Here is a 22,047-nt window from a genome sequence, read left to right as displayed (position 1 = left end):
ATACCAAAAGTGATATTGATAATGCTCTCGTATCTTTGACAAATTTAATTGTCGAAGCCAGAGGCATTGCAATTCCTAAATGTGAAATTAAATTCAACTCCATTATTATTGACGACGATCTTCAGCTACTGATCCGTCTTAAAAATGTGAGGCGAAGGCAATACCAAAGAACTCGCGATCCTACTTTAAAAGTTATTTGGCGAGATTTGCAAAATGAAATTAAAAAACGTTTCGCTATTCTGAGAAATACCAACTTTGAGAATAATGTCTCGAAGTTGGATCCCAGTTCGAAACCCTTTTGGAAATTAACGAAAATTCTTAAAAACCTCAAAAGCCAATTCCAGCGCTTAAAGAGGGAAATAAAATTTTATTAACAAATGGCGAAAAGGCTCAAAAACTTGCTCAGCAGTTCGAGAGTGCCCATAATTTTAGTCTAGGTCTCACTAGTCCAATTGAGGATCAGGTTACACGAAGCTTCGAAGACATCCTCAACCAAGATATTGTTTTTGCCCCTTCGTGGGAAACTAATTTGGATGAAGTGAGATCTATTACTAGAAAATTTAAAAATATGAAAGCCCGGGGTGAGGATGGCATTTTCTACATACTTATCAAAAAACTTCCAGAGAGCTCTTTATCCTTTTTGGTTAATTTATTTAACAAATGTTTTCAATTGGCATACTTCCCAGATAAATGGAAAAACGCCAAAGTTGTTCCAATTTTGAAGCCGGAAAAAATCCAGCTGAGGCTTCTAGTTATCGCCCAATCAGTTTGCTTTCTTCAATAAGCAAACTGTTTGAAAAGATTATTTTAAATAGAATGATGGTTCATATTAATGACAATTCTATTTTTGCTGATGAGCAATTTGGTTTTCGCCATGGGCATTCAACCACTCATCAGTTATTAAGAGTTACGAACTTAATTCGGCTCAACAAATCTGAAGGATATTCGACTGGAGTTGCTCTTCTTGATATAGAGAAAGCATTTGATAGTGTTTGGCATGAAGGTTTGATTGTAAAATTGATGAATTTTAATTTTCCTCTGTACATTATTAAACTGATCCAAAATTATTTATCAGATCGCTCACTGCAGGTAAACTATCAGAATTCTAAATCTGATAGATTACCTGTTAGAGCTGGTGTTCCCCAAGGCAGCATACTGGGGCCCATATTGTATAACATTTTTACTTCTGACTTACCTGATTTACCACCAGGGTGTCAAAAATCTTTGTTTGCAGATGACACAGGTCTCTCAGCCAAAGGGCGAAGCCTTCGTGTCATTTGTAGTAGATTGCAAAAAGTTTGGATATTTTCTCCACTTACTTGCAGAAATGGAAAATTTCTCTGAATGCTTCCAAAACTCAGCTTATAATTTTCCCACATAAGCCGAGAGCTTCTTATTTGAAACCTTCTAGCAGACATATTGTCACTATGAATGGGGTTCCAATTAATTGGTCTAGCGAAGCTAAATATTTAGGACTTCTGCTAGATCAAAAATTAACTTTTAAAAATCACATTGAAGGCCTTCAAGCCAAATGTAACAAATATATTAAGTGTCTATATCCACTTATAAACAGAAAATCAAAACTTTGTCTTAAGAACAAACTTTTGATTTACAAACAAATTTTTAGACCAGCCATGTTGTATGCTGTGCCAATATGGACTAGTTGCTGCAATACCAGAAAGAAGGCACTTCAGAGGATTCAAAATAAAATTTTGAAAATGATTCTGAAGTTACCTCCGTGGTATAGTACCAATGAACTTCATAGAATTTCTAATATTGAGACATTGCAACAAATGTCCAACAAAATAATTTCAATTTTAGATAAAAATCGTTGCAATCTTCTATTGCAACGATTAGCTCCTGTACCCTTAGTATAAATTAGGTTAAGTTTAGTTTAAGTAGAAAACATTGTAATTCCTACATGGTTTAATTCAACCAGAGGAAATATCGTAACTGCCAGAGGCAATTGAAATGTATTAATAATATCTAAAAGCGTAACATAGCAAATAAGGATGATAGTGTTAAGAAAACACGGAACACCTAGTCTAAGAGATAAATGCATGTATTAGATAATTAGCAAATAAAATTAGTTAAAAAAAAAAAAAAAAAAAAAAAAAAAAAAAAAATCATTAAAATTAAACTGTATGAAAATATCTCTCGGAGAAGCACATGTTGTCATTAATTGTTAAAAAAAACCTAAGAAAAGTCGATCATAAAGTCGTAAAATGCAAAACGGCATTCTTTTAAAAAGCTACACTAATAACATAACTTTTTCATGGGTTTCGTCCACTTTCTTTGTTGAGAGATGAGCCAGCCGAGGACTACAAATCTCTCTAATAAAGACAAATCACTTTCTATGTATGTGATTTTGGATTCCTGCCTAAAGTATCGAATTTTTATGAATAATATTTTGGAGCTTTTTAGAATGTTCAACGAAAAAACGGGATAAATTGAGGATTTTTTAGATTACGACGGGACAGCACAATAAGGTCTAAAAAACGGGACTGTTAAATAGGTACGTATGGTCAGCCTTCCCTTTAGTCAAGTCGTGTCGAAGAAATTGTCAGCCATTCAAAGTGCGTGCCAAGTTTTTTCTAAACGAAAATGGAAAAAATAATTCCAGTATGATTCCTCCATTGGATAACAGCGGTTCCCAACCTGGGGTACATGTACCCCTGGGGCACTGTGGTCAGATATCATGAAATCATGGCATTAATAAATAACTCCTTAGGGTTGCTTCATAGAAGTTTGGTGTCTTCCACAAAGTTGTTGCATGATAAGTAGGCCTTCATAGGGTGATAAAAATATAGTTCGGAACTCTCCCGCCTGGCCGGCGCTTTAGCTAACTTTTTATATGAGCATGATAGGGTGATGGTGTCTTCAGCAAAAATCAAGGATTCATTATTATGAGCAACTCTTGTGAAGGAACTATCTTTGAAAAGGCTTTTGATTCTGAGATACAATGCTTTTTATGTAAAAATGTGAGTTTATATCTAAAATTTGATTATTTTTTATTTGATTTTGTATCTATGTCCAATATTCATTTTCGCATATTTTTTTCTGTATTTCGGAGAGCAATATATAGTAGTGCCTGAGCCGATTTGACCAAGAAGAACGCCTTAACTATTGTAAAATATTCAAAAATATGAGGGAAAATTGATTTATTTTCATGCTCCCTCCACTTCCCGCTTAGATTTTATCTCGGATTCTATCTTTAGGATATAAAAAATGTAATGGACGTGAATTTGAATGCAGAAATTTGTCGTAAATATTACACAGTGCCTTAATATTTATTGAGTTCCGCATGTGTGTATCTGTCACTTATTCAATCGAAGTAGGCCGTAAAATTCATATTATAATGAGCACATAAACATTTTGGCCGCGTTTAAGTTTTGTTTTAGTTATTTTGCAGTATTATTTTAAAATATATTGGTCTGGAATTTAGTTGAGAAATCACTAAATGGCACTACAGATGTAGTTCCCTTGAAGTTAAAGTTAGTACACTCTTTCGAATAAGAAGGCTTTATTTTATCCATATTTCGTAACAAGCTCTGACTAGTTTATACCAAAACGTAAATTATTTAACTTTGTTCGTGAATCCATGTCTGATTCGAGGAGTGTTTTTTTCTATTTTTAATTAAAACTAGAAAATTTGTATTTGATAAGATTCGTCAGAAATACCATCTGGTGTCAGTATATTTGGCGATATTCTATTTTCGTCTTCAAGCACTAAATCGATGAAATTGGGCTATCATTAGGGTGTCCCAAAAAAATCAATGTTAGAAAAGTCATGGTGCTCGACCCTGAAATGAAATGAATTTTTTAAAAATCGAAAAAAAAAACAAATTTTTTGACTTATTTTCGAAGCTACTTCATCCTCACACAAAAAAATATTTTTTTCTAGTTCAGAACAACTTACGTACTACAAAGCGCTGTTTATAAGGAATATTTTCATAAAAAAGATCCAAATAATGTTGTTCTGGGGCTGAGATATTGCAGTTATAGTAAATAGTCAAAAATTGTACAAATTCGGTACTTTTTCTTTTACATCTTATAATTTCATCAAGATTGCACCAGTATTTTAATTTAAATTAAAAACAATTCAAAAGCAAATAAATGGTAATATTTTCTAATTAACATAGCTTTTCTATCCGATGGAGTTGGTTACCTGAATCACAGGATTTGGCATAAAATTTCTATTGAATGGCACTACAAATAATAGTAATAGTAGGACTGCATCCAAGGAATTTGTGGAGTATGTTAGATTGAGCACAAAATCATTCAGTTGAACAAATGAAAGTAGGTCGTTTGAGAGTTACGGCAAGTTTCTGAAACCAAATTCCCATCCGTTACATTCTTTACAACCCAAAGATTCTATCCGAGATAACTTTTCGAACATAGTGTTTTTTTTTTTGAGACACCCTAATGTACATCGCGGGGCCCTCCTTAGCCGTGCGGTAAGACGCGCGGCTACAAAGCAAGACCATGCTGAGGGTGGCTGGGTTCGATTCCCACGAATGCAAAAATGGTAAACTGGCTTAGAAACCTCGCAGTTAATAACTGTGAAAGTGCTTAATGAACACTAAGCTGCGAGGCGGCTCTGTCCCAGTGTGGGGATGTAATGCCAATAAGAAGAAGAAGAAGAAGAATGTACGTTATTAAATGAAAAAAAAATTATTTCAACTGACACACAATTTTCAAAAGATTTTTTGACCACTCAAATGCGCTTTTGCTAACAAGAATAGCATCGTCACCGCTAGGGTGATTAATCTCAGTTTAAAAAAGGCATTATCAGCAATCCATCAGCTTCACGGATTCTCCTCACATTGCACTTTGTTATTGTATTATAGCGGAACAATTTTAATCATATGGTTGGACTTGAAACTTGACCCTTGCTCACCACAGCTACTCACTGTTGATTCAAAAGTTCCAAACAAACTCTGTTTTATAAAGTATTTCACCTTCCGTCTCAGCGCTTATATCATTGAATATTATCACAATCGATCAAGCTGATTATAAGTCTCCGGTAGCAAATTACAACACAACAACTGAAACGATTCTAATTTGTATTGATCCGCAAACAATATTATTCAATTCACTCATACTTAAGAAAATTTAAAATCACTTCTTACAATATTTCTTATTCATGTGTCCCCCAACGCTAACGACAATGATGATTACCTGTTCGTCCACCTACCCTTCGAACGGGTGAACCGCTGAAATGGACACGGGTATTTTTTGCTTTCCCTGCACACTTCAATTGAACAGAAAGGCTATCATATCAATCCAATCGTGGTTTTAATGGATATATAAAAATAAAAATATAAAGCATTACTTTTTAAAAAATATATCTTTTATTACAACATATTTTTTTATTTTTTGTATTACACTTAGAGAATTTTGATAGATGATTAATGCTGTATAAAAATTTTAAGACGTAAGTTTGTAGTCTTCATTGATTACAAGAAAGACAGTATCTAGACAACGTGAAGCAGTCAGGTTTCATTATTCCGTTCTGCTGGCCTGTGTCTTGCGCAGCGACAGTAACAAAATACAGAAAAATAAAAATAACTCGTTTCTCACAGTCGGTCATTTTGGATTGTGCTTTGTACATCTTGAAGTAGGATGGAATATTCAAGACATCTGACATGTTTGTCTGGTACAAGGAGTGATTGCGTGCACAGACTTCTCACCAGAATAAAATGGCTCAAAATATATTAAATACCAGAAAAGGACTGTTACGGTGATTATAAATATGTACGTCTTGATTGCACGATGGGAACTTTAAAGTTTTCAACAATTTTAAAACCTAAAGTTTTCAAAATTGTCGTCGCAGTTGACCTACAGATCATGATGTATGGCAGAACTTCTCACCCCCTCTCTAATGAGTATAATATTCAAGTCGATGTTTTTTCGGTCTGATAGATGTATGGCTGAATGTGGAAAATGTTATTGGCGTTTAGAAAAGAGTGTTTTCTTCACTGTAGGCAGTACATACCCAACTCGGACATTGCCACCTCGCATAATAACATTCATTAGCAATCCGACAGTCATTAATCGCAAAGTATATAAGTCTTTTTCCATAGAATTGTACAAAATACCTACAACAGCGCGTGCACTCGAGTTTCAAATTTTCACTTTTTGTTTGTGTATCGACTGTTTGTTGATTATGATGGGATCGATCGTGTAACGTGATTGCATGCAGTCTGACCAGAGCCGTAACGTGCCAGCGCCCTTAGCGAAACCCTCATTGGGCGCCCTTCATTAAGTAAAAAATGCAAAAAATTAACATTTAGAGAACAATTTAAATCTTACCTAAAAAGTAAGATTAGAATATTTAGTGGTTAGAGATGCTTTAAATACGGTTCAATACTCCGAAGAGTACAAATACTTGTACTTGAAAGTTTATGTGGATTGTAGAAAGCCCTGCTGAGATTTTTTCTCAACTTGGTGATACTTTTTTGAATATTTAACAAATTATTTAGGGGCCTTCCAGAGCCGTACTGGAAGTTCATTAAAAAAGCCTACCCACTGCACTATAGTCCAGGATACAGATTAACGCAGAAAGATGCGTCTTACGCCAAAACTATATACTTTTTTTAGAAAAAATGTTGTTCTACAAAATTGTTCGGAACAGTAAAGCCATCATTATGGTGCCATAAAAAAATAGTACAAAAAAAGTAGATCAAAAATACCTACTGCTTTTTGAGGAACACTCTATTCCAAGTAGGTAAAATTGCTGTAAATCAGCCAAGAGCTACGGAAAAGGTTTTTTTAGCTAAATTAATTGAAAAAAGTTGCGCTACAACTTTATAGAAAATAACATTTCAGTATTCTGTAAAAAAAAAATTATATAATGGGTCCATTTCATATAAAAATTATTAAATATATTTTTTATTTTAGAATACTGATGATGATGATTGGCTTAAGTTTGCTGATTTAGAGCCATTTTACCTACTTGGATTAGGATGTCCCTCAAAAACCAGTATTTTTTATCTATTTTTTTGTGTTCGATTTTTCAGAGTTCAAGAATGTCACCTTGGAGACTTTTAGGATTAAGAAAATTATTTTGAGCTTTTTAGTGGAATGTCTTCACTTGTCATAAGACGAGTTTGTACAATCCCATTGAATTCCACCACTTAATTGTATCTTGACAGATACGTATTTCGACCTCAACAGTAAGGCCGTCTTCAGTGTCTCGTACTTGACGCGACTATGCGTAGGTAGAATAATTTCTAGGTACATTTACTACGGTGCTTGTTGCGCTTAATGCCTAGGTATAAACTTGAAGAGCCAGGAGTTACCATTTCCTTGATCTTTATTCAACAACCGCGTTTGTACATGTCGGTAGATTTCCAAGCTCTCAGCAACATCAAGTTTCCAAGGAGAAGCGACATTTCTTAAAATTTCAATGTTTGATGTCGTAATTGAATGATTTTCCTGATATACAAGTTCAGCTACCTTAGTCCTAAACTCATAATTTAATCCCTTATCACAGCGGTTCTCAACCTGGGGTACATGTACCCCTGGGGGTACCTTCGCTGGCCCTAGGGGGTACCTCGACCAAAAATGCGTAATGGCGGACATATTACAATTTCAATCAAAATTCATTGATAAAGTTTTGCTAATTGTGTATTTTCTATTTCAAAAATTTATTTTGTACATACATAATATGTAATGCGATAAATAAATCCCATGTGAAACATCCTGCACAATATATGAAGGGCTGTGGAGCAAAAGATCAAACGAATCAAACGTCAAATGAACAAAATGATTTTTTGCCTTTCTCGTATATTTTCACTAAAACTCGGTTGCTTCGTTGCAAGAGGATAAGAAGCATCCTTTTACGCCTCTCGGAAGCCTTCTTCCAAGCAGCTCGAAGGCTTCCTTTCAAGAGGCTCGGAAGCCTCCTTTCAAGAGGCTCGGAAGCCTCCTTTCAAGAGGCTCGGAAGCCTCCTTTCAAGAGGCTCGGAAGCCTCCTTTCAAGAGGCTCGGAAGCTGTAGTAATAACATAGTAGGCTGACCTAGGAAATAACTAAGTTTGACATTTCATCTAAACTTCCTCCAAAACAGCTTTGATTTTCTTCTACAGCTTGAATTGCTGCATCAATCGGCTCCAAATCTACCGAAGGCTCTTGACTAGACTGGAAAATCATGGTTTATCCCACTTCTGAACTGAAGTAATAAAACGGGTGTTTCTAGTTCAGTGGTTTATTACATAATGAATTATTCGTCAGTGTCAAACTTAGTTATTTCCTACGTCAGCCTACTATGTTATTACTACAGAAGCCTCCTTTCAAGAGGCTCGGAAGCCTCCTTTCAAGAAGCTCGGAAGCCTCCTTCCAAGAGGCTCGGAAGCCTCCTTTCAAGAGGCTCGGAAGCCTCCTTTCAAGAGGCTCGGAAGCCTCCTTTCAAGAGGCTCGGAAGCCTCCTTTCAAGAGGCTCGGAAGCCTCCTTTCAAGAGGCTCGGAAGCCTCCTTTCAAGAGGGCCTGAAGCCTCCTTTCAAGAGGCTCGGAAGCCTCCTTTCAAGAGGCTCGGAAGCCTCCTTTCAAGAGGCTCGGAAGCCTCCTTTCAAGAGGCTCGGAAGCCTTCTCTCAAGAGGCTCGGAAGCCTTCTCTCAAGAGGCTCGGAAGCCTCCTTTCAAGAGGCTCGGAAGCCTCCTTTCAAGAGGCTCGGAAGCCTCCTTTCAAGAGGCTCGGAAGCCTCCTTTCAAGAGGCTCGGAAGCCTCCTCTCAAGAGGCCCGGAAGCCTCCTCCTCAAGAGGCTCAGAAGCCTCCTCCTCAAGAGGCCTGGAAGCCTCCTCTCAAGAGGCTCGGAAGCCTCCTCCAAGAGGCCTGGAAGCCTCCTCTCAAGAGGCTCAGAAGCCTCCTCTCAAGAGGCCTGGAAGCCTCCTCTTAAGAGGCCTCAAGCCTCCTCTCAAGAGGCTCAAGCCTTCTCTCAAGAGGCTCGAAGCCTCCTCTTAAGAGGCCTGGAAGCCTCCTCTCAAGAGGCTCAGAAGCCTCCTCTCAAGAGGCCTGAAGCCTCCTCTCAAGAGGCCTGGAAGCCTCCTCTCAAGAGGCTCAGAAGCCTCCTCTCAAGAGGCCTGGAAGCCTCCTCTCAAGAGGCCTGGAAGCCTCCTCTTAAGAGGCTCGGAAGCCTCCTCTCAAGAGGCCTGGAGGCCTCCTCTCAAGAGGCCTGGAAGCCTCCTCTCAAGAGGCTCAGAAGCCTCCTCTCAACAGGCCTGAAAGCCTCCTCTCAAGAGGCCTGGAAGCCTCCTCTCAACAGGCTCAAGCCTCCTCTCAACAGGCCCGGAAGCCTCCTCTCAAGAGGCCTGGAAGCCTCCTCTCAAGAGGCCTGGAAGCCTCCTCTCAAGAGGCTCGGAAGCCTCCTCTCAAGAGGCTCGGAAGCCTCCTCTCAAGAGGCCCGGAAGCCTCCTCTCAAGAGGCTCGGAAGCCTCCTCTCAAGAGGCTCGGAAGCCTCCTCTCAAGAGGCTCGGAAGCCTCCTCTCAAGAGGCTAAGAAGCCTCCTCTCAAGAGGCCCTGAAGCCTCCTCTCAACAGGCCCTGAAGCCTCCTCTCCAGGGGCACGGAAGCCTCCTCTCAAGAGGCTTGGAAGCCTCCTCTCAAGAGGCCTGGAAGCCTCCTCTCAAGAGGCTCGGAAGCCTCCTCTCAAGAGGCTCGGAAGCCTCCTCTCAAGAGGCTCGTAAGCCTCATCTTAAGAGGCTCGGAAGCCTCCTTTCAAGAGGCTCGGAAGCCTCCTTTCAAGAGGCTCGGAAGCCTTCTTTCAAGAGGCTCAGAAGCCTCCTTTCAAGAAGCTCAAAAGCCTTCCTTTCTAGAGGCTCAAAAGCCTCCTTTATAGAGACTCAAAAACCTCTTTTCAAGATGCTCGGAAGCCTTCTTTCAAGCGGCTCGGAAGCCTTCTTTCAAGAGGCTCAAAAGCCTCCTTTCAAGAGGCTCTGAAGCCTTTTTCCAAGAGGATCGGAAGGCTCCTTTCGAGAGGCTCGGAAGCCTCTTTTCAAGAGGTTCGGAAGCCTCCTTTCAAGTGGTAAGGTTGCCTTCTTTCAAGAGGCTCGTAAGCCTGCTTTCAAGAGGCTCGGAAGTCTACTTTCAAGTGGTTCGGAAACCTCCTTTCAAGAGGCTCGGAAGCCTCGCTTCTAGAAGTTCAGAATTCTTCTTTCAATAGGCTTGGAAGCATACTATCAAGAGGCTCAGAAGCGTTCTTTCAAGATGAAAGCTTCCTTTTAAGTGCCTCGAAAACCGCCTTGAAGATGCTTGGAAGCCTCTCTACAAGGGGCTCAGAAGCCTCTAATAAAGAGGCGCGGAAGCCTACTCTAAATGGACTCAAAAGCTTAAAGGAGCTTCCCTTCAAAAGGGCTCGGAATTATGTTTTCAAGAGGATTGAAAGCCTACTTTCGAGAGGGGGTACCTCAAATCATGCAAAAGTTCGAAGGGGTACCTCTCAAGAAAAAGGTTGAGAACCGCTGCCTTATCAGTTTCCCTCTTAGCCTTACTTACTTCTGCAATATGTTCTTTGAACCTTACATCTAACGATCTTTTTGTTTGACCTACATATACTTTATCACACTGTGAACAATTAATTTGGTAAACCCCTGCCTTATTTAACATTTCTACACTCCATTTAATTCCACCAGTTAATTTTCGTTATCTTTGCAGATACGTATTTCGACCACAACTGTGTGGTCGTCTTCAGTGTCTTGTACTTGACTCGACTCAAGTACAAGTCAAGTACAAGACACTGAAGACGACCACACAGTTGTGGTCGAAATACGTATCTGCAAAGATAACGAAAATTAACTGGTGGAATTAAATGGACAGTACTTAATTCGTCTTAGACGGTTTAATACATTCCACTAAAAGAGCTTAATATATTTTTCTGATTTCTACACTACTAAAAATCCACACATATTTTTTGGCTAAAATACATATATTTGACTTATGATGTATATCAGCGCACACGTAACCATTCTTTACGCGAACTACTAATGTAATATATATCCAAATAAACTTTATGTATGGTCTCGTATTAGCAATTATTTAATTTATGTGTGGTTCTATATCGATTATATTAGGGTGAAGCTATTGCAAAAATTTATAACGGTGACACATATATCCTATATAAATATTTTTGGCAGTATACTTTATCCTTTTTGGAGCCCAACAGTGTCTTCAGTTGATTGCTTCTGCTAGAAAATACTAAATCGATGCCAAATTTCCTCAGTCGATGGTGTAGCTGGTGGGTGATGTGTTGGTCATAGGGGACCGATACCCTCTTCAGCGGTTCATCGATCGGTGTCAGTGTTGTCAGTTTGTTTTTCCGTAGGTTATGGGACATCGAACAAAGACGAGAGGAGGATTTTAAAGGAGTTGAAGGAGAAAAAAAAAGTAAAAGTTTTGAAAACAAAAAAAGTTGGTGACAACGACGATGGAGCTCGTTGTTTGAGATCCAGTTGTGAGGCCATCAGGCCCGAATTATATACCGCAGGCATCTGTTAATGAACACCTGCAGCCGTTGAGTATTCTCCACTGATACACACCATGTTTCGCTAGCGTATATCAACACAGATTTCACGTTAAAGTTGAAAATTCGTATTTTTGGGCGTTCACTTATCTGCCTGTTTTTCCAGATATTTCTTAAACTCGCAAAGGCAGCCCTTGCTTTCTTGATCAGTGCGCCTATGTTGTTCTTGGTACTGTCGTCTGACGCCATTTAACTACCAAGATATTGGAAGCTTTCAACATTCTCCACTGGTTGCCCGGCTACTGTGAAACTGGAAGTAGTCACCGTGATTACATCCAACGATTTGGTTTTGTTGACGTTGATGACTAAACCTGCCGAGGAGGAGCGCTCGGCAAGGTCGTTGAGCTTACTCTGCATATCAGAGCGCCGTTGCGCGAGTAGTGCAACGTCATCCGCCAATTCGAAGTCGTTTAGGTGCTCCATGGTTATAGGCTGCCATAACAGCCCGCGGTTCGGTTCACGGTCAATCGCATCTACCAAAATCTCATCGATTACGATGAGGAACAGTAACGGTGATAAAATACATCCTTGCCTCACACCAGCTACGACCCGGATAGGGTCGGACAGGACCCCATTGTGCAGCACTCTACACGAAAAGGCCTCGTACTGTGCTTCGATGAGGCCGATGATTTTGTCAGGAACCCCCTTGCGTCTCAGGGCAACCCACATATTCTCGTGATTAAGACGGTTGAAAGCTTTTCGTAATCAATGAATACCAAGTAAAGGGACTCTTGGAATTCGTTGACCTGCTCCATACACGATGTGTTTGTCCGATGAGGCATATTTTCAAAAAAATCAGTATCTCTAAAACACTCACTACACGAAAGTATAGGTTTTCCTCTTTCACGTAGGTGCATTTTTTAAATGTTCTATCGGGGGTCGTTTTTCCATACATTTTTGGGGGGCTTAAATCGGCTATCATTTGAGATTTCTATGGAATTTGCACCAAAAATAGTGAAAAAAATAAAAATTGTTCTAGATCTCCCGATAGAACATTTTAGTTAACCACTATGAAAAAGGAGAGCATCTACTTCCACGTGGTGGGTGTTTCAGAGATACTGATTTTTGAAAAATAATGTTTCCCCATAGACACACCGTGCGGAGTGTGACAATATGGTCCACACGAATCTTCCGGCACGGAATCCGGCCTGCTGCCGCCGGAGAGTCGCATCGATCTTCTCCTGAATCCGGGCTAGGATAATTTTGCACAGAACTTTGAGAACGGTACACAGCAACATAATGCCTCGCCAGTTATCGCATACAGTCACCCTTTTTGGGCACCTTCACTAAGATACCTTGCATCCAGTCGACCGGGAAATTTGCGGTTACGAAATAAATGATGCAGTAGTTGAGCGGATGTCATGTGGTCAGCTTTGAGCATCTCGGCTGATATGCGATCGACCCCTGGGGCTTTTTTTTTTTTTTTTTGTCTTTATTAAAGAGACTTTCAGCCCAAGGCTGGCTCGTCTCCGACCCCTGGGGCTTTATTTTTATGCTTTGGATGGATGTTTGAATCTCTAGCAGTGATGGAGTTTCGGTATTGACGCGTGTTATACGTCGGATCCTAGGCAGATCATGCCGAGGTGGTGATGGCCTGGCTGGCACTTGAAAAAAATTTCCAAGTGCTCGAACCAGCGTTTCAGCTGGTCAGTTGGGTCGGTCAATAACTGATCATTCGCGTCTTTCACAGGCATCGTTGCACTCATCTTCGCCCCGCTTAAGCGTCGTGAGATATCGTAGAGGAGGCGAATGTCCCCGGTTGCGGCGGCTCTCTCTCCTTCGTCGGCCAGAGAGTCTGCCCACGCTCGCTTGTCCCGTCGACATGAGCGTTTTACTTCCTTCTCAAGAGCCGAGTATCGTTGACGGACTAAGACTTTGGCTCCTCTGGTTTTTGATCGCTCTATCGCGGCTTTGGCTTCTCTTCGCTCCTCTATCTTCCTCCAGGTCTCATCGGTGATCCATTATTTTCTCTGGGTGCGCAGTTCGCCCAGATTGTTCTCGCTGGTGGCGATGAAGGCATTCTTGATGGCGGTCCATTGGTCTTCCATGCTGCCACCTTCCGAAAAATCTGCAACACGCGTCTCCAGTTCTTCAACGAAGAACCGTTTCACCGTGGCATCTTCCACTCGGCGTGTGTTGAATCGTCGTTCAACTCTTTCCTCCTGCCGACGAATTCGCGCAATGCGCAGGCGTATTTCGCCGATGAGGAGGTGATGATCAGACGCGATATCGGCACTACGTTTATTCCGTACATCAAGAAGGCCCCGTTCCCATTTTCAGCTGATGCAGATGTGGTCGATTTGATTTTCTGTAAAGCCGTCACGGGAGATCCACGTGACCTTGTGAATCGGTCGATGAGGGAAGAGCGATCCCCCGATCACCATGTCGTTATTGGAATAAATTATGCGAACAGCTCTCCGTTTTCGTTCATTTCTTCGAGACCATGGCGTCCGATAATGCGCTCATGGTTCGAGTTGTTGGATCCGATCTTCGCATTGAAGTCGCTCAAACAAATCTAGATATCACCCTTCGGGATTCTAACTACGACGGCATAGAGTTGACTGTAGAAGTTCTCTTTGCGTGTTCACTTCGTTAACCAGAGTATAGCAGAACTGGTCCCGACGGTGTTCTGTGTTCTCCAATGTTTGGCCAACGAACTTCACTCAGTCACAGGATCTCAAGCTTCAGACAAGTTGTGCCAATTTACCCTGCTGGGCTAGGGATAAAACGTTCCATGTTCCTATTCGTGTCCGTTGTTTCGCGCTAAGAGTCGTCGCCGTAAAATCAGTCCGTATTCTTTCATTATCGGATTCTCGAACAAATTGATGTTTCGGGAACAGTAGGTTGTTGGCCCAAGGTTCCCTATCCACCGGGATGGGGCTGCCTTCTTAGGTATAGCTTCCAGGGAATAGCATTTCATACTCAGCCGCTGGATGCCAGAACAGACGCTGTTGGAGCCGCACCTCCTTGGTGAACAGACGCTCGATCAGTCTGGTCAAATTTGTTTAAAGTCCCACCCAACACCAGGACTAGGCTAGTGCGCTTTGAGCGGCCCACGGTCGCTTTGATAGGGCTCGCTTGGGGACACATGCAGCTTTTTATAGAAGTTCAACAGAGCCCACTGTCGAACCCCACCACATCCTAGGCAGACCCCACAGGACGCACCCTCTCACTCTAGCTGATGTCAGAAGGACAACTACACTACCGGCTAAGTACGCAACCCTTAGCTGGCAGTCAATCGTCATCGGAAGACCCGTGGAAGCGTGAGTATTGGAACTTGTGAGGACCAGAGCTATGTTAGACGCTCCTTCCCGGATGTCAACTCACCATTTTGCAGCCTTGGTCATATTAGTTTTGATAATCGTTTTTATTTCCTTCTGATCCACTACTTCATGCGTGACAGTGGTCAACTTTGGAGCCTGCTTGGCCTCCTTATCAGCTTTTTCGTTTCAAGGAATGCCTATATGACGTTCGATCCAGCAGAAAGTGCTGAATGTTCCAATTGATATTAAGTCGTTGTACAATTTGATGATTGTATCCTTGAGAATGGATTTGATCTTTTTTTTTCGAGGCTTGTGATCACACTTAGAGAATGCATTTTATGTAAGAACCTACTCTCTCTATGTTAGGCATCCAGCGCAGGGCTTCTATTCGACACTGTAAATGCTTATTTGGTTATGAGTTCTTTTATTGTAGATTCAATGGAAAACCGAACTGAGCTCTCGCGACAATTGCATTTTCTCCCATTTCCAAATGTAGCAACTGCATCGCGAGTGGTGCGCATGATGACGCACGGCTATGACATAGATGCGCACCACTCGCGATGCAGTTGAGAACATCCGGAAATGGAAAAAAATGCGATTGTCGCGAGAGCTCAATTTGCTTTTTAACTGGATCTACAATACCTATTATGTTTCCAATCGCGATAACACAAAAACCCGTTCTGGAATCAGTTTTTGATCCGTCGGTATATATCGTTGAGTTGGAACCTATTATATGTAGTGTGTAGTCGTTGCGTCAATAATTTCCTCAGCTCGATATTGTTCTTTCCATTTTTGCTAACGCTCAGGATGGTATTATCCACTGATATCTTTTTTCTTTGCCATGGTGCACTGGTCTGAGTTTAGAAGAGTTTAATTGCCGGGATGTTGGCTTCAGCGTCTTCTAGAATTTTGCTGCTTCTAGATCTTATTGTATTCGGTTCAACTGTTAAGGTCTGGTTCCATAATTCTCCTGAACTGTTGCTTCTTACTTCTTCTGTTTCTTCGTCAGAGGGGTGTTGATTATTGGTGATTTCCTTTGTTGCGAATATCGCCAGACTCTGGTTCAAAAGGAACCATATGCTGGGGGCACCTGTTTCAACCCGTGGGCTCACTAACCGACTAGTATGGAACGTACCAGTGATGGTGTTATCGGTGCTGCATATAGCATTTTATCAAATATAGTTGCTTTGTGAATTTTTATAAGCGTTTGACAATGTCCACCCTAGGATCTGGAAGCGATGAATTTTAGAAACTGGATCCTTTGAATACACGTTGCTTTCATCTCTTTTGTATGCGTCTTAAAGGTAAGATGTTGATCTAGCGTTACTCCGAGACATTTGTGACAAGATTTTCCTAGGATAGGTTCACAGTTTATTTTTATTCTTCAGCTGTTTTGATTTCTAGATCTGAAATTCTTGAACACCACTGTTGCGCATTTTTCTGTTGATATTTTGAAGCCGGTGCGTTGTTCCCACGTTTCTACCCATTTGAGCACTGATTGGAGTTGTTTTGAAAGATTCTTTTGGTTGGTATCAGTGGCATTGAGCACCACATCATCAGCGAAAAAAAAGCTCTTTGACGCCTGATGGAATGCCCGAGCATCAAATGCAATCATGAATAGAGTGACGCTTAAAACCGTTCCTATCCATAGACTGCCATCGTATGCCTTTTTGATGTCTAGGAAGATCGCCTGTGTTAAGAGTTTTTTATGCATAGCTTCTCTACCTGTGATGTTAAATAGATCTAGATAATCTGAAGTGGATTTTCCTTTTCGGAACGCAAACTGGTAATCATTGATTAGCTTACGTTCTTCAATTATGTGCATCACTGTGGAATAGATGGTAACGAAAAGCCGATATGCTGACGGGACTCAGATCATCCAAGCCGCATATCAACTCCTTCTATTTGTATGGAACCGAATGCACGGGAATCTATGAAAATAGAAATTTTAGGAACGCAACTAATTCCAGGCAATCGAAACCTTTTATCACTAAGAAGTAATATACTCATCTCATTAATCAAAACAAATGGAAAAAAATATTGTAGGGAATCGCAGAATTTTGACGTAGGATTACGTCTTTCCGGAACATTGTTTCAAATTTGCAGTTTCAAATTTGAGACCGTCACGAAAAGTGGTCAGGAAGTATGGGCTAATAACTCAGCCGTCTTTCAACCGATTTTAAAGATTTTGGTGTTAATCGATCGACGAACTCTTTAAGATTTTGCTCAACTATAAAAAAAAGCATTCGAAGTGCTGAACTATTGAAAAATTGAATTTTACTACGCACTGAAAATCAGTAAACCAACCAATCGCGTAATCAGTAAACCAAACATCAAAATCATGCAACTTACGGGCTCGACTCCAATCCTCAGTTCAACTAAATTTTCTCGGAGAGCGGGCACAACGATGACGCCCGTAGCAGCAGTCTCAGCAGAAAGTGGAACATCGAGAGGCCATCGCCAAAAGCAACAATCTTCAGACTATCGTTTAGTTACTGTTAGTGGCGCATTTTGGAAAGAAAATCGGTTCTTCTCAGGACCAAAATTTTATGAGAAGAAAGAGTTGATTGCAAAAATGGCAGCGATTGCGGTCTCCGGATACCAGTGGCATCACTGAAAATGTTTTCTTAACAGTGACTATTTAACAGAAAAGTGAAATTTTTACGCAAGATACGGACTATCTTTTGTTTGCTATGAATTGTAAGAAAGGCGCATTATGGATCAAAATCGATTCTTGTCAAATGTACTATTGAGAGGTAGAGCCGAAATATTTTCTTAAAAGTGCACATCATAACCGCTTGGCGACGGTAGAAAGTTGGAATCTGCTATTTATTAAAAGTGCGGGAATGTGCTTCAAATGAGATTTTCCCAAGATTCTGATTTCGGTGTACTTGCTGTTTATTATTGGAAAGGCGCGTCATTGGAAACAAAAACATCTTTTTACACGAGAGAAGGTTGAGCCGAGACAAAAATCTGCAAAAAATGCAAATAATCGCTTGGTGACGGGCAAAATTCTTTGTCTGTAGCAGCCGATGCGCTCCTTGCATGGAGACGTTGCAAAACAATGTATTAGAATGGATGACGTCTATCGTGTTCTAGCGGCAAATCCTAAATTGGCTGACAGTGGCATCAGTAGTGGAAACTCATTTCAAAAATTTTGATTTCCGGCCTGCACGGTACGAAAATTCCTCGCCTCTTTGAGTGAGACTGTGGCCCTGAAAAGGACCGTTTTAAGTGGAGCTACTTCCTCGTTCATTCACTAGGAGCTGACTTACTTGGTGACGACTTTGGAACCCTCCGAAACGGCGGGCTTGACCAGCTCGACACGCACGAAGATGTCGTTTATGAGGCTGATTATAATATTCGACGCCTTCGATGAGACGCCCTTGATGATGTTCTCTTCACCCTTTTCACCGCCGGTGATTTCTGGTTGGCCCTGCGATGTAATTGTCCTGTCGATTTTCCGAGAAAATCAGACTTCGGCTGGTCAGAATACGTTTGCATGGAGTTCGAGGCCCCGCCCCTTTGAGAGCCGTATCATTGGCATCGGCTTGCTTGCTCCGCCTTTCGTTCGTTCGATGCCAGTGCTTTCGTACATAACCAGGGACTCTTCTTCTTCTTCATCTTCTTTTACTTCTTCAAAGTGCAAATTATTATCGCTTGGCGTCGGCAGCAGCGCAAGCGCTCTTCGAGGGGGATGCTGCGAAAATTGATTCGGGTCAGTAGCAATGAAATGAAATTTTCTCTAGATTCTGCTTCGGTTTTGTTGCTGATTGTGATTGGGAAGGTGCATTACTGATAACAAATGGGTTCTTTTCAGAATCATAATTTCACACGAGAGAAGATTGAGCCGAGACAAATATTTTTCAAAGTACAAATCATAAGCTTTGTTGCTGCTTGTGATTGGATAGGCGTATTGTGGAAAACAAATTGGTTCTTATAATAACCATCATATAACATGGGAGTGTTTTGAGCCTAGACGAATTTTCTGCAAAGTGCAATTCATAATTGCTTGAGACCAACAGAACAACGCCGTATTTAAATAAATATGAAAATTGCTAAGATTTGAGTAACTTTTCAATCGAATATCATCTCTAGTCCGAGCACCTATTAAACTGGGGTATTATTGAAATAAACATTTTCTCACCAGGTTCAACTTGGCATTCAATATGCATGCATTCTCTAGCACAGACATCACTTTTCAATAGCTAACGTGATGCAATTTTCAGATTTTTTTTCGATACACAGTTAGTGTCTCGTATCACATCGGTGAAGTGAGAAACATTAGTTGTGCTTAGAAGAAGTTTATTCGATACTAGTGAATACAGTGCGATGTCGCAATACTTGGCAGCGAAGTATAAACGCGATTCCAGGAAGCGTGAAAGGATCAACAATCGGACGCACCCTCAAAGCTTCCAAGGACGGACGCTGATCGGACACGGAGTTATCGGGCCAAGTTGAAAGCGGCCAAAGGTAGTACGTCGTCGGCTACCGGTTGGGACGCTGGCGAAGGTCCCTCAACTCGAGGTAGGAAGTTATTATTAGCAGCAAATGAGTAAATATATATCAATAATTTGAACTAATCTTCAAATTCTATGATGATAGTGGAATGTGGAATGAAGTGAATTGTGGAATGAAGATAAGTGTCTGGAACTTGCACCGGCACAAAATCAGAAACCTCTTTCTATTATCTATAATGAGTTTGCTGAGGAGCTGTCTTTCCCCGATATTGTTGGTGTAGCACCAACTAAGAATTCGGAGGTCAGGACCTCCGAACCGAACTTTCTTCCGAAGTTTTATATGTCAAACTAATCGATGCGTTGTTAAACACTGCCACTGCCAACATAACAAGGGCACAGTCCGCAATACCGCAATATCAACGCCAGGGGACATATTCAGAATTTCAAAATAAAATCTTTTACACTTCACGTAATCCTACGTCCAATTGGCGGTCGTGTCTCGGATACGACCTTCAACTTTTTTTTTGTTTCCGTTACTGGATTTAATTCGCGTTCGTGACTAATTCAAAGTTGTTTGAAATCCTCGCAAAATACTACAGTGCCCATTATTTAGCGTGAACAGACATCAGATGTGTTAAGCTTCGCGGTACAAATTTAGCTCTCATTCCGAAGACGCTAATCATGATAGTAAATAAATAAACGCAAGGGAAAATATAGGTCGAATAGCGTGCAGTCGGTTGTGTTTTTCAAGGATGCATCACAGCAAGCTGCGAACCGGAAGGTCAAGATTGAACATGGCTTTCTTCTTATGGAACTATCCCATCATGTGATGGTACGAAAGTGTACCATTGTGTACACTGGACTGGAACGATTCACGCTGCGTGGGGTGATGATAAGCGGATCCGAAGTAAACCCGCTGTCCAGTTAGAGATTAGATATTACCCGCTAAGTGAATCTAATTGGTGGGAGGCTTGTCAACTGAGTTTTGCAAATCGGTGTACCAAAAGAGCAGCATACTACTAACGAGACTTATGTCACTATCGTGGTGACAGCTTAGGAAAGCGTGAATGAAACTGCATCTTGTCAGGTCGAAAAATGCATTTTCATCTCACACACGAGAATGGTGTGCATTCTCTCACTTTCGGGCGGTTTTTGCCGCAACAGCACTGCACTATAATTTGCATGCAGCGTTCTGCCATGACTTTTTCTGCCTTGATTGCATAACGGCACCGGGGGCCTTCAGTTTCTTTTCAGAACAATTTATAATAGGGATACACGTTTTGCAAACTCAGTTCAAAAACACACTGGACAAGGTGATAAGACTGATAACAGGGGTACTCTCCTTGAGATAGATTACACAGTAGTTGTTCTCAGTATTGCTTGCGCGAATGAAGGAGAACTCCAGAGCATTAAAAATGTGTATTCTCCAAAATGATCATTTCTATGTCAGGAATAAATTGACATCCTCTGCCTAAATTCTCCGGGAGAAATCCGGATAGTTTTTTTTACCCTTTTCCATAACCATATATCGCAATGTCACTACCAGAATAATACCAAACAAGGTGCCTAAATTCATCACTATGAAGCTCATTAACTTCGGATTTGGTTACACAATACTAAAAACCAAAAATTGCTCACTATGGAAAACCGATGTGGCAATCATAACTTTACCTTTTCCTTCTCCTCACAAATTAATCACGGCAGAACCACAAAACACTTCCTAAAAACCGAACTGGCGCGATTCGCGAATCAAACGAGACTAGAGCAGATTTAATGAATCAAGGATTAACCTCACCATCATCAGCACAGGCCCATCAAGGTTGAGGACGCAACGACGTCAGTTGGTGTGCGGATTGGACACCAACAAACGGCACTGGTACGGCAGGAACCGCTAGCCGCGGCTGTCAAGCCACACGCAAACAAACAAAAAAGCGAGTGAGAATTTTGCGTGAGAATGATTGCAAATGATGATTGTGAGTTGAGGTTGGAACGTGAGAGAGTTCTGGCTAATGGTGAATGGATGGCATCACTCGACTGGGAATTTTAGGGAAGAGCGATTTCTATAAGTCTGCTTTCACAATTAAAACCTGAAATTGAAGAAATTTAAGTTTTGCGCAAATATTACCTCATTCTCGACCTCAACACAACGTCAATTCCGTTTTTCGCACGTTCCTCAGAAATCATACGAAGGTACAGATTTTGCCTTCTTCGGAACGTTGAGATGATGGGTTTGTGCACGTTTGTGCGTAATTTTCCCGACCAGCATTCCGTACGCATTTCCAGTGAGGACGGTTATTGTTAAGCAGACAGAAATCTTGTCTTTTTGAAAACAACTTACTATTGAGAAGTTCTAGTGAAACGTTGCATGTGGCGTAAACCATCACCATGACCCATTGTCTGTAAATCATCTAGCCTATTGTTAGGCCAAGACTTCTTGGACGCCTCTAGACCTTGTTGAAGCTTCTGTGTGTAGGCGTTCTAAAACTTTTACCTTTGGGGATGGGGTGCACAGACTGCACTGCTTGAAGTAATCTATCACAGGAATAGAGCCAATAAACTATAGAGGACGATTGTCGCAGCGGTTCCCTTCGTTCTCGTTCTCAAACATGTTGGGTACACAACTGTTAAAACGTTCTGATTTTTCCCTCGTTGACATTTAGCGCCATATCCTCGCCAGCAAAGATGTTTCGCCAGTGACGTCAACGACAATCTTCCTCTATAGTTTACCTACCTGTTTGGCTACAGCGTCGATACACCTATTGTATTGTAGAGCTCCATAATCGTCGGTCTTGTGCGATGTTCCTCCA

General features: G+C 41.1%; 1 protein-coding gene across 1 annotated transcript in view; it reads right to left on the bottom strand.

The window, feature by feature from the left end:
• Positions 1 to 21,070, bottom strand: part of LOC134205788 (alanine aminotransferase 1-like) — a 67,792-nt gene extending 46,722 nt beyond the window's left edge. The window contains exon 1 of the mRNA XM_062681380.1: positions 20,912 to 21,070. The gene's annotated coding sequence lies outside the window, so the exon portion shown is untranslated. The remainder of the gene's footprint in view (positions 1 to 20,911) is intronic.
• Positions 21,071 to 22,047: the final 977 nt, after the last annotated feature.

Source organism: Armigeres subalbatus, chromosome 1 (genome assembly GCF_024139115.2).
Source record: "Armigeres subalbatus isolate Guangzhou_Male chromosome 1, GZ_Asu_2, whole genome shotgun sequence".
NCBI lineage: Eukaryota > Metazoa > Arthropoda > Insecta > Diptera > Culicidae > Armigeres > Armigeres subalbatus.
This window is presented reverse-complemented; position numbering and strand designations above follow the sequence as displayed.